General features: G+C 37.8%; 2 pseudogenes across 2 annotated transcripts; both read left to right on the top strand.

Annotated features, from left to right (window-relative positions):
- Positions 1-2,337: 2,337 nt before the first annotated feature.
- LOC307190441 (NXPE family member 1-like) lies at positions 2,338-3,545 on the top strand (annotated as a pseudogene). The gene is made up of 2 exons: positions 2,338-2,468; positions 2,803-3,545. The product of its transcript is annotated as an NXPE family member 1-like (transcript).
- A 290-nt stretch (positions 3,546-3,835) lies between these two features.
- LOC307190440 (NXPE family member 1-like) lies at positions 3,836-11,591 on the top strand (annotated as a pseudogene). Its single transcript has 3 exons — positions 3,836-3,871; positions 9,835-10,042; positions 10,495-11,591. The product of its transcript is annotated as an NXPE family member 1-like (transcript).
- Positions 11,592-12,061: the final 470 nt, after the last annotated feature.

Below are 12,061 nucleotides of genomic sequence, written 5' to 3'. Positions count from 1 at the left end.
TAATCAGACATATAAGGTTTTGCACAGCAAAGAAAACGATCAGCAAAATGAAAAGACAACCTACAGAATGGGAGAAAATATTTGCAAACGATGCAAGTGACCAGGGCTTAATTTCTAAAATACACAAATGCTCATACAACTCAATAACAAAATACAAACGACATAATCAAAAAATGGGTAGAACACCTAAATAGACGTTTCTCCAAAGAAGACATACAGATGGCCAACAGGCACACGAAAAGATGCTCAACGTCACTAATTATTAGAGAAATGCAAATCAAAACCACAATTAGAAATCACCTCACACTTATCAGAATGGTTATCATCAAAAAATCTACAAATAACAAATGCTGGAGAGGGTGTGGAGAAAAGGGAACCCTCCTACACTGTTGGTGGGAATGTAAATTGGTATAGCCACTATGGAAAACAGTATGGAGGTTCCTTAAAAAACTCAAAATAGAGCTACCATATGATCCAGCAACTCCAGTCCTGAGAATATATCTGGAGAAAACTATAATTAGAAAAGACACATGTGCTTCAATGTTCACAGCAGCACTATTTACAATAGCCAAGACATGGAAACAACCCAAGTACCCATCAACAGATGACTGGATTAAGAAGAGGTGGTATATGTATATACAATGGAATATTACTCAGCCATTAAAAAAGAATGAAATATGGCCATTTGCAGCAACATGGATGAACCTAGAGAATATTATACTTAGTGAAGTCAGAAAAAGACAAATTTATATGATCTCACTTGTATGTGGTATCTAAAAAATAATACAAATGAATCTATACACAGAACAGAAACAGACTCACAGACATAGAAAACAAGTTTATGGTTACCAAAAGGGAAAAAGAGGCAGGGTGAGGTATAAATTAGGAGTATGGGATTAACAGATACAGACTACTGTACATCAAACAGATAAGCAACAAAGACTTACTGTATACCACAGGAAACAATATTTGATACATTGTGATAACCTATAATGGAAAATAATCAGAAATATGTAGGTAGATAGATAGATATAACCTAATCACTTTGCTGTATACCTGAAACTAACACAATATTGTAAATCAACTATACTTCAATTAAAAAAATAAATACATAGAATTTTTAAATTATTTGAGGGAAAATTAACAAATTTATAATATTAGGCTCTACTACTTTTAAAAATGTTAAAGCTTTTCGTTCAAGGTCTTTTAAAAATGTTCTTCAAAAGAGTTTTCAAAATGCCTCCAACAAGGTCAGAGATTATCTCCTATTGTATTTTCTGGTGATTATTACTGGTATAGATAAATGCTATTTTTACAAGTTTATTTTGTATCCAGCTCCTTTGTGACTCTGTAAATGCTAACAATTTGCTAACTCTGGTGGGGGTTTTTTGGTGGACAATAACAACATCTGCAAAAAATAAAATTAAAAAAGAAAAGAAAAATGAAAAATAAGACAGTTTGCTTCTTCCCTCACAATTCTCATACACTTGTTTGTTCGTTTGTTTTGTTTTATTGTTCAGGACTTCTAAAGTGGATAACATTTTTATCTTATTCCTGACCTTGAAAGGAACTTGGGTTCTATTCATTTTTATTTTTAATTATATCTCATTTTCTTGTTTCTTGTCCCTTTTGATTTACTCTATTGCTTTGTACCAACCACGTGGGTCTTATTGATTTTATTGCTGGGGTGCAGTGGACCTATATTTTTTGTTGAAGCTTTATGTGTGTTCTAAAGTACAAAAGGGTTGACAACCACCAGTCTATAATCATTGTTCTCACAATTACCTGACTTGACTGCATGTGAGGCTTTTGAAAAACAAACTCTCGGGCAAGGCATTTAGTGATTATGATTCAGCTGATCTGGGCTGCAGCTTGAGAATCCATATTTTTAGAAAAGTTTGCAGGCACTTCTGACTATCGATAAGATTTGGAAATTACTGAATTTGAGAACCTATAAAAACATGATCTAGTGCTAAAAAGATAAAAAGGAACCTCTAAGGTTCTAAAGATTTTTCAGTAAGAAGTTAACAGATGTTTAGGTGGTTCGGGGGAAAATGTGGAGGTGGCCAGCCATCCTGGAAGAGGTGTATTAATAAAGAGTGAGAACTGAAGGAAAGGAAGGTCAGCTCCAGAAAATAAAAACAGTTACTCATTAAAATGTATCAATAGAATGCAAAAAAGGAGTGGCAGGAACTAGAGAGAGTTATAAAAGAGGTCATAGCATAAAGCCATATCAAAATTAGACTTTACCCCCAGGGTAATGAGAAGCCATTGAAGGGATTTAAGCAGGGAGGGACGTGAAGAGAGTTTTGCTTGAGAAGGACTGATTTAGCAACAATGGAGAAAATTAATTGGGGAGAAAGCGGAACTGAAGCTTTGACCCTTGGAATGACTTCTGCAATTCAGGAAATAAACAATGGTGACTTGAACTATAATACAGTTGGGGAAGAAAAGACTATTAGACAAGGGTAAAAGATATACATAAGTAGAACTAACAGAAGGTAATGATGACTGGTGATAAGATGTATAAGAAAAGGAAGAGTAAATGCACTGGAATCAATTTATTACTCATAAGTATTCTCTGAGCTCTATATTTTGGATTTAATATATTTATCTACAACTGTTCAGGCATTCTCAAAAACACTGAGGTTAAAGATGAATGTGTAGTATACATTTTATTCAAAATTGTCAGAGTTTAAATAAAATTGATGATAATATGTAAATAAATATTCAAACACAGAAGAAGTAAAAATTATTTGGACAGGTTCATTTCATAGTATGTCTCATTCCTTGCCCCTTCAGTTTGGTTCACTCTAACTTACCCATTTCCCTCCGCCACTGGAACAGCTCCACAAAGTCCCCATACCCTAAAACATCACCGAGCCTGTCAAAGTCACCAACAGAGACTGAGCTGAGAATAAAGGGGATCATGGATCCCAGCTGACCCCACCCAGACCAGCTGATCCCACCCAGACCCTTCTCCCATGTGAGCTCCACCACCAGCGCCACACACAGCAAAGCCACCCTCCTCAGCCCTCAAGACACATACTGCAGGGGGGATCAGCTAGACGTCCTGCTGGAGGTGAGGGACCACTTGGGACGCAGGAAGGAATATGGCGGGGATTTCCTGAGGGCCAGGATGTCCTCCCCAGCCCTGAAGGCAGGCGCTTCGGGAAAGGTGACAGACTTCAACAATGGCACCTACCTTGTCAGCTTCACCCTGTTCTGGGAGGGCCGGGTGTCTCTGTCTCTCCTGCTCATCCTCCCCAGTGAAGGGGTGTAGGCTCTCGGGAGGGCAAGGAACCAAGGCTATGACAGGGTGATCTTCACGGGCCAGTCTGCCAGTGGTACCTCCCATGTCAATACTGTTTGCACCCTGGTTTTAAATTCAAGTGCTGAACTGTGTGAGAACCTGGATACTCGTGTCCAAGAATTCTACTTTCTGACCTCAACACACACTCTGTGAGGCCCTGACTGACATGACCACCAGGAATGGAGAAATTTCTTATCTTACTGTCAAGGAAGAAGCTTTTTTTCACAGCTAAGTATACTTTCAGATACCCTGAGAGGTGCCCACAGGCAGAGCTACATTGCCTACCTCAATTAATATTGAGCATGGGGCTTCCCTGGTGGCGCAGTGGTTGAGAGTTCGCCTGCCGATGCAGAGGACATGGGTTCGTGCCCCGATCCGGGAAGATCCCATGTGCCGCGGAGCGGCTGGGCCCGTGAGCCATGGCCGCTGAGCCTGCACGTCCGGAGCCTGTGCTCCGCAACGGGAGAGGCCACAATGGTGAGAGGCCCGCGTACCGCAAAAAAATATATATATGTATTGAGCATGACCCTCTCAGATGCCTCTTTAAGGTCTGATCAGGTATGCGGCATCTTCCTGAGCCCCCTGTTCATGACTCCTACCACCAGGGTTGGCATTCTCACTCAGATGTTCAATAAAAGAGGGCTGCCCAAGGTGAACTATATTATATATGCCTGTCCTTCTCCATGATGACGGGTATTCTCAGATTCAGTCATATCTTTTACTGTAGACCTAGGTTTTACAAAATATGTTCAATGGAAAAGTATTCTGCTGTGTTAGTTAATAGATGTTACACCAGAAAAGGATTCCTTGATAAGTGTATGGTAACATCCGTGCTTCTTCATCCCCCATATCATATTCTGTAGATTCTACCTCTTAAGTATCTTTCACATTTATCCATTTCTCTCCATGATTACTGCTCTTACCTGAGTTCAGATCATCATCATCATCTCATCTAGATTACTTGTCACAGATTCCTTTCTGCCTAGCCTACCCTCTCTAATCCATTGTCCACACTGCAGCCTGAGTCATCTTTCCAACGATCCAACTCCTTCCTACTGGTTATCCCCAATTGATCTCAAGATCAGGTATTCTCAGATATTCTCAGATATCAGGTTGGAGGAGTCCTCCATACTCCCTGAGTTGTGATCCAGTGATTTTCGGAAGCCTCCAGTTGAACAGACCTCCATAAACTGGGGTGTAAGCATGTTTCTCATATCAATCATGGCAGTGTCAATGCCAAGATTTTCTCCCATTCCTCACAAACATACTTACTTCCTGGTCTGCCAGCTCTACCATAAGCTGCAAAACACTTCATGAGTCACTTTGGGAATTTACAAAGGATAACTTATATGCCACCACAAATCCCAGAACCTGTGGGCCAATCCCTGAGACAACCTATCAGTTCCAGACTCTTTGGCTACTTTTCTAACTTTCTGTAAGTCTCAATCCATTTCCTTTTCCCTTTCCATTCTTTTTTTTCCCCCTAGGGATCCATTTTTTTTTCCTGGGAATTCACTTTCCTTAAGCTTGGCCATAGAGTGGAATGCTAGGTTCTCAGCAACCCCTTTCTCAGCAGTTTTCTAAGTCAAGCTTACAGTCTTTTCCCCTTAAGCTCCCAAAAAATACGCGAAGAGGAAGTAACGTATGGATAGCAAACATGGAAAAATAACATGCATTTCAGATCTTACAGAGTTATCCAAGTGTTGGCTTCTGATCAATAGTCTTTGATTCCCTTTTGAAACAAGTAAAAGCACAGTTGGGTTTCTGTTCTTTCCCTTTGATCTCTGATGGTACCCCTCACCAAATCTCTTCCTACCCAGTAAGTGTCCTTATGCCTAAGTCCCAGTAAGGATGAAAATGTGTTGATCCCTTCCTTTCTCTGGATTGAACCTGAAGAGACATCCATAGTAGCGAATCAGGTACCACTTATATCCATTGTACTACCTGGCACCTGGGTCCCCATTCCCCCGTGTCCCCTTTCTGCCTGCTACCGCTTACCTACACATGTACACAGGACTGGAACAAAGAGTGAATCAAAGGGAGCGTAAGAGCTTTGAAGTAGGAGAGTCAGAGAGTCTTTCATCCACTGGAGGAAAGAAATGCAGTGTATATTTATTCATGCATCAGACTGAACATGACTTTCTGCCAGCCACTTTGTGAGGTATCAGGGACACAGCAGTGGACCAGGCAAATATATTACCTTCCTTCATAAAGATTACAACCCTCGGAAAGCAAGTTTCTAGGAAAAATGGAAGGTAAACATAGCAGAAAACATATATAAAGAGGGAAGCAGGAACCCTATGAGAAGAGGTCTTCATGCCAGGCTAAGAAGCCTGAACTCCTTAGGTAAGTGATGGGGATTTTAAATAAACAACTTTAAAATAAAGGATTTTAAGCAGTAATGCAGTTGCATTTGCAATAAGAAAGGATGCTCTGGCAGTTGTGTTGAAGAATTTAGATGGGATAAAATTGAGATGGCCTGGCTAGAGGCTGACAGTAATCTAAGAAAAATACTGTATGAACTTGAATAAGTGATGTGTAAGTAGAGAGAGAGGAGGACTTTCAGATTAGATAAATACTTTGAAACTAAAATTCCAGGACACACTGATTGCATGTGACAGAAGAGCAGAGCTGCCCTGGACTTCAAGGTGCTCCCAGAAAGGTAAATAGTTTTCCTAATGCATATACAATGGATATACAATAAAAAATCCTAATTCATATACAATGCCCAATAGATACAATATTTACAACAACCATAATAGCTTGCAGCTGTAGCAAATTTTAAATTATCCTTCACTCACAAGCTTCTATTACTTGTATTGTGTCAACAGACAGCAGGGTAATTTGTTGTCTTATATTTTTGAAGGTCCAGTATAGGAGTTGAAATGATGAAACATCTTAACCACATTGATGTCTCCTGATATAACAGTAAGTTTGCTTTGTCCTGTGGTAGGTGGTGCTTGGCATGGATCTTCTAAGAGACATTCTGACACAGAGGAAACTTTATCAGAATCAACCCTAGCAATCACGATTTTCCAGGAACACCATTCCTAGCAGGGGTCTGTGGTGTCAATCACCTTGGATTTTAAAGAGAGAAATCAAGTCAAGGAAATTATTTCAAACTCTTTTTATAACAGATTTCATCTCAATTTATCCCAAAGGGGAAAGTATTCATATCCTACATCCATATTTAAACCCAGGAATGCATCTCCTAGAGTCAGTGATTCTGTCTGGGGGACATTCTGTACAAATCTCTGATGGATACCCACAGCTTCAGAGTAGAAACATTTTGGTTTAGTTAGCCGAATTCTCTGTGGGCATACCTTCCTAACCTTTAGTGGATGCACTTAGCAGTTTTATATGGAGTTTGCCGTTTCATTAAATGTGTTTTAGTGTTAAACACAAAGCCATGTTACTTATGAAAGAACAATGTTTATACTTAGCTTTAAAATAACTTTCTTTAAAGCCTAAGAGTTTACCAATAACAATCATTTTGAGATGTACCTCAACTGATTTATTGCCTAATATTTATTCATTTATTCAGCAAATGTTTATTGAGATTCTAACAGATATGAGGCGTTATGGGCAAATGGAGAAAAATAAATGTTCAGCAAGGCTGCAATCTGAAAGACATTTAACCTACCAATTCTATGAAGGAAGTAAAAAGGCAGAAGGGCTTATGATAAGGTGGTATTTGACTTAGCCCCAAAGGATATCTGTAGACAGGGAATGAGGTGAAAGAGAAAACTCATAAAGATCATGAGTAAGGTTGCCAGGTTTAGCAAATAATAATACAAAGTGTCAGTTCAATTTCAGTAATTCCTAATTTCTTATGCATATGACATGAGATAAAGGGAAAATATTGCACGAGAAATACTGACACTAAAAAATTATTGCTCCTTAAAAATAATTCAAATTCAATTTAGTATTCTGTATTTTTTTAATCTGGTAACTCTACTCAGGAGCAAAATCATCATGAACTTTGTTCAACAGCCCAAAGGAGTGAGAGCATTTGGTGGAATGTAGTGAAGCATGAGGCTAAAAAAAGGAAGAAGCTAAATCATGGAGGCTCTCAAGTACAAAGTTGAGGATTTTAGTGTTTATTCAGTAAGTTTTCGAAAGCTACAAAAAAACAATGAAGGAAGAGAGTGATGCAATCTGCTTTGTACTTTAAAGAGCTGATTCACAATTTAACAAAATGTGCATGACCTACAGAAAGACAATTTAAATTGCTACTAAGTGATATAAAATAAAATTTATATAAATAGATGAAAAAATACTGTTTGTTTCTGGGTGGGATGACTTGATACTGAAAAAAATGTCAATCATCTCTGCATTATTTTCTTATTGTTGCTGTAACAAAGTATCTTGAACAACAAAAATGTATCATCTTGAAACAACAAGAATGTATCACCTTGCAGTTCTGCAGTTCAGTAGTTCAACATCAGTCTCACTGGGCTAAAATTAAGGTGTAGCAGGACGGCATTCCCTTCTGGAGGCTCTAGGGCAGAATCAGTTTCCTTGTCATTTCAGGCTTCTGGAGGCTGCCCACATTCCTCGCAGCCCCCTTCCTCCTTTTTTACAAAGCTACAATGGTGGGTCAAGTCCTCACACCACAACTTTCTGACCCATTTTTCTGCTTCCCTCTTCCACTTTTGATAACTAAAGCGATTCAGATTGGTCCCACCCAGATAATCCAGGATAATCTCCCAGCTCAAAACCCATACCCGTAATCATATCTGGAAAGTCCCACTTGCCACGGAAGGTAACATATTCACAGGTCTCAGGGATTATAAAGCAGATATTTTTGGAGGGCCATTAGTCTGCCTGCCACAATCCCTAAACTAATCAATAAATACAATGGAATCTTAAAACTATTACTAACATACTCTTAAAAATATTCAAGCCTATTCTAAAATTATCAAGTAAAATAAACATGTAAGACTGATCATAAGAGAATTTGCTATATATTTGCAATAGTCCTGCAGAGCGCTTAGTTTGACACTTGGCAAAAATGAATACCCTGACACATTAATATTATACAAGATATGGTTTATGATAATAAACTCAAAGGCTATCTTTCTCACCAAAGTATGCCAGTGCATTATTAGGATGGGTAGAGCAATGTTAATTTTCCACGGTTATGATATTCAGCCATCCAGGATGTGATGATGTCAAACATCATAGAAGGTCAAACATGTCACATGGAAATTCCAACCCAGGAATTTCATAGGATTATGAAAACTCTCTTTAGCAGGCCAAAATCTCCAGGACTTAACAACTCCTCCAGGTCATCAAGGAATAGCTAATCCAGAATTTTTCCAGTTCTGCAATCAGCACCATTTTGCCATTTGTCCAAAGGTTACACGCACAGAACAACCATGTTGATGACTATTATGTGGACATTGACAACCAGAGACCACAAGGCCTACATGGGGCTAAGCACGGAAAGTGAAGCAGGTGGTCTCCCAATATCCGTTCCCCTCTCCCTCTTTAGTAATTGAACACCATAATTTTAGCTGGGTCCATTGTCACAAACTAAAGGCCACAGCCTTCTTTCAGCTAGTTAAGGCCATAACTAGATTTTTGCCAGGATTGTGAGTGGAAGTGATAAGGGAAACTTCTAGGTCATGCGTTTAAAAGTAAAACAACTAGCCCTCCCCTTCCTACTGGCTGAACTGTAGATATAATGGTAAGAGATGAAAGAGCCATGTTAGCCCGTGGGATTGAAGTCATAGGTTAAGAATAGCACCTTAATTGTGGTGATGGCATCGTGGGTTTATGCATATGTTCAAACTCATCAAACTGTACACATTAAGTATATGCGTTTTTTTGTACACCAATTAAATCTCAGTAAAGTTGTAAAAGGAATAATAAAATTAAGAGTATCACACCAGCCCCCCCTGAAAAAAGAACAGCAGAACAAGCAGACAGAAGGAACTGGAATCCCTGACACCATGCAACATCATGTTAGCCCTGGCTTGCTCACTATATGACTGTTATGTGAGGGATAAATAGGTTTGTATTTTTAAGTCATTATTATTTTCTTCCTATCTAATACAGAATATGATATTAGTACAGAAGTGCTGATGTAAACAATCAAAATACGATGCATTGGTCTAGTAGTAGGAAAGTGACACAGCAAGTGACGAGGAAGCATGACAGGTAAGGAATCTGATGATCTCTGTTACCCCATAGCAAAACTCTTGGTGCACTGCTACCTGAGATACATTGGAAGACAGACCATGTGCCAAGAGAGCTTGTAATTCTAATGGAACTCACTGGAAAAATCTAAGAATATTGGTTTGTGTTGCCTGCTGCATGTCACTTTTAGCAAAATCCTATTTAAAAATATGAATTCAAGTTAGATATTTTAAGCTTTTTTGAAGTTTTTAAAATGTGGATATGTTATTTTTAAGCTATTTTTTAAATGTTTAAAAATATTCCTATGAAAAAAACGTTCATAGAAAAAATAAATTATTGCTTCGTTAATTGAACAAGGGTAAGTGATTTTATACAAGGACACCAACTGTCAGACCAGTGATATTCAGGTTAGAGACCAAGGCCTAAGTCAGCACAGCATCAGCAAAGATGGCAAAGAAATGATAGAACTTCAAGATTCAGTTAATACAATTAAGATAAATGGATGTTTAAAAGGAAAACTCATTTACCTCCTGGGAGACTCTACCCTGTGGTAGTGGACGTACTACCTACTCAAAGTTGTAAAAAGTATGTAACTATTTTATATTCTTTTAGAAATTCAGGCTGGTATAAAAATACTTTTAATAAGTATTTAATAAGTATTAAGTATTTAATAAGTATTAAATTCAGGCTGGTATAAAAATACTTTTAATAAGTATTTAATAATACTTTTAATAAGTATTCTCTCATTTTGGCTGTTTTATTTTCAACTTCACTTATCTTTCTAGATTTGAGCCTTTTAATTAAGAATATATTGTATTCCCTCTTTCAGAAGAAATGTTGTTCCTGTTTATAAATTCCAATGAAAACTTTACATTTTGATTGACACTTCACACATATGAACAGGTACTCTACCCTAGAGTAGGGAAGATCCAGTCAGAAATAATCTTGATGGGTGAGCATTTGAAATGGTAGGATATTCTTTTTAAAAATATTAATCATGTCCTTCTAGTTAAAAGGTTTATTTATTTTTTTATCAGCACTAAAATTTTTTATCTTCATGGAACTAGAATTTTTAAGAAACAATTCCCTCTGGATACAGAAAGACAGACACATTCCGAGTCAGTGGGGAAAATATAGCTACCCTTTTATCACTTTCCTATTCTGTGATAGATGAGGATTATATCCCAGGAAACTGACCAGATATCAGCCATCATCATCAAAGAAACACAGCCATCACCACATTTGGCTAGCACTTCAGACCCTTCCGCGTTGACATTTTCATTCGCAGGGCCATCAGTGTCGGAAAGGCTATTGAATGACTATTCCTAAGAAGCCCGGACACTAAAATGATCCTTAAAACAGAAAACATCAGGGAGAGACACATAGACACAAAGAGGTTTGGAGACATCCACGGTTAACATTCAATATCTTACCAGGAAGGACATTTTCAAAAATTTCAATGTAGGTGTCATTGATACCTAGGATAGCACCATTGCATATGGCACCAATAGTATCCACACACCTGATCATATGATTGGAAATCAGACTAACATGTACTTAAACTACATTTGTTAAAACAATATACAAAATCCCTAGGGACCAGTCGGCAAATAATCCTATTTGTATTGTCAGAGAAGTTTTACTTATTTTAGGGACAAAGAAAATCAAATTTAAAAGATTCCATCTGGGCAGGGAGGACACTTAAGAACAAAGACAACCAATATAGGCTGCAAAGCCAAAAAAACAGACATGAAGAATGATTATGCCATGCCCAGAGCTTGTCTACATGTGAATGTTTTTATTCTGTAAGTAAAATTTGGGTCATGATTTCTATTACTTGTGGAGGAAAGCTTCCTATTTGATACTTTAGTAGGGTAAAAGAGAATAAAAGTGATCATCATGATGGTCTAAAACAGGGGTTATCTAACTTTTTCTGTAAAGGGCTAGATAGTCAATGTTTTAGGTTTTGCAGGCCATTACCTCTGTCACAATTGCTCAACTCTGCCATTGTAGCATGAAAGCATAAATGTAGCCAAGACAACATGTAAACGAATGAGTATGGCTGTGTTCCAATAAAACGTCATTTATGGATATTGAATTTTGAATTTCATATAGTTTTATTCTTCTTTTGATTTTTGCCCAACTTTTTAAAAATGCAAAAACCATTTTTAGATGACGGGTCCCCCCCCCAAAAAGTGGTAAAACGTATTTGACCTCTAGGCCATAGTTTGCCAGCACCTAGTTTAAAACAAAAATCTTGATAGACTTGAACACAAATTCTTTGGAAGTTGAGGGGAAAACTAGTAACAAACTAGGAAGAGAAGAAAGCTCCCATAACTTAAAATTTATCTACCAGAAAACTACAATAAACATCACTTAGTGAATGAAACATAACAAACGTTTCTTACTAAGGTCAGGAAGAAAACATGAATGCCTGTCACTATTTCTATTCAACAGTGTCCTGGCTGTATGTGTCAGAAAGAACAAAAGTAACTGTTCTGGTTATCTGATCACTCACTTTAAGAAACATTCTCTTTAAAAAAAAATTCTCTTTAAAAAAAGAGCTAAATATAAAACTTTAGAAGGTGACCTAATACAAGCTCA

Source organism: Stenella coeruleoalba (genome assembly GCF_951394435.1).
Source record: "Stenella coeruleoalba genome assembly, chromosome: 8".
Classification (NCBI taxonomy): domain Eukaryota; kingdom Metazoa; phylum Chordata; class Mammalia; order Artiodactyla; family Delphinidae; genus Stenella; species Stenella coeruleoalba.
Note: the sequence above shows the minus strand (reverse complement) of the source record. Positions and strands in the feature narration are given on the sequence as shown.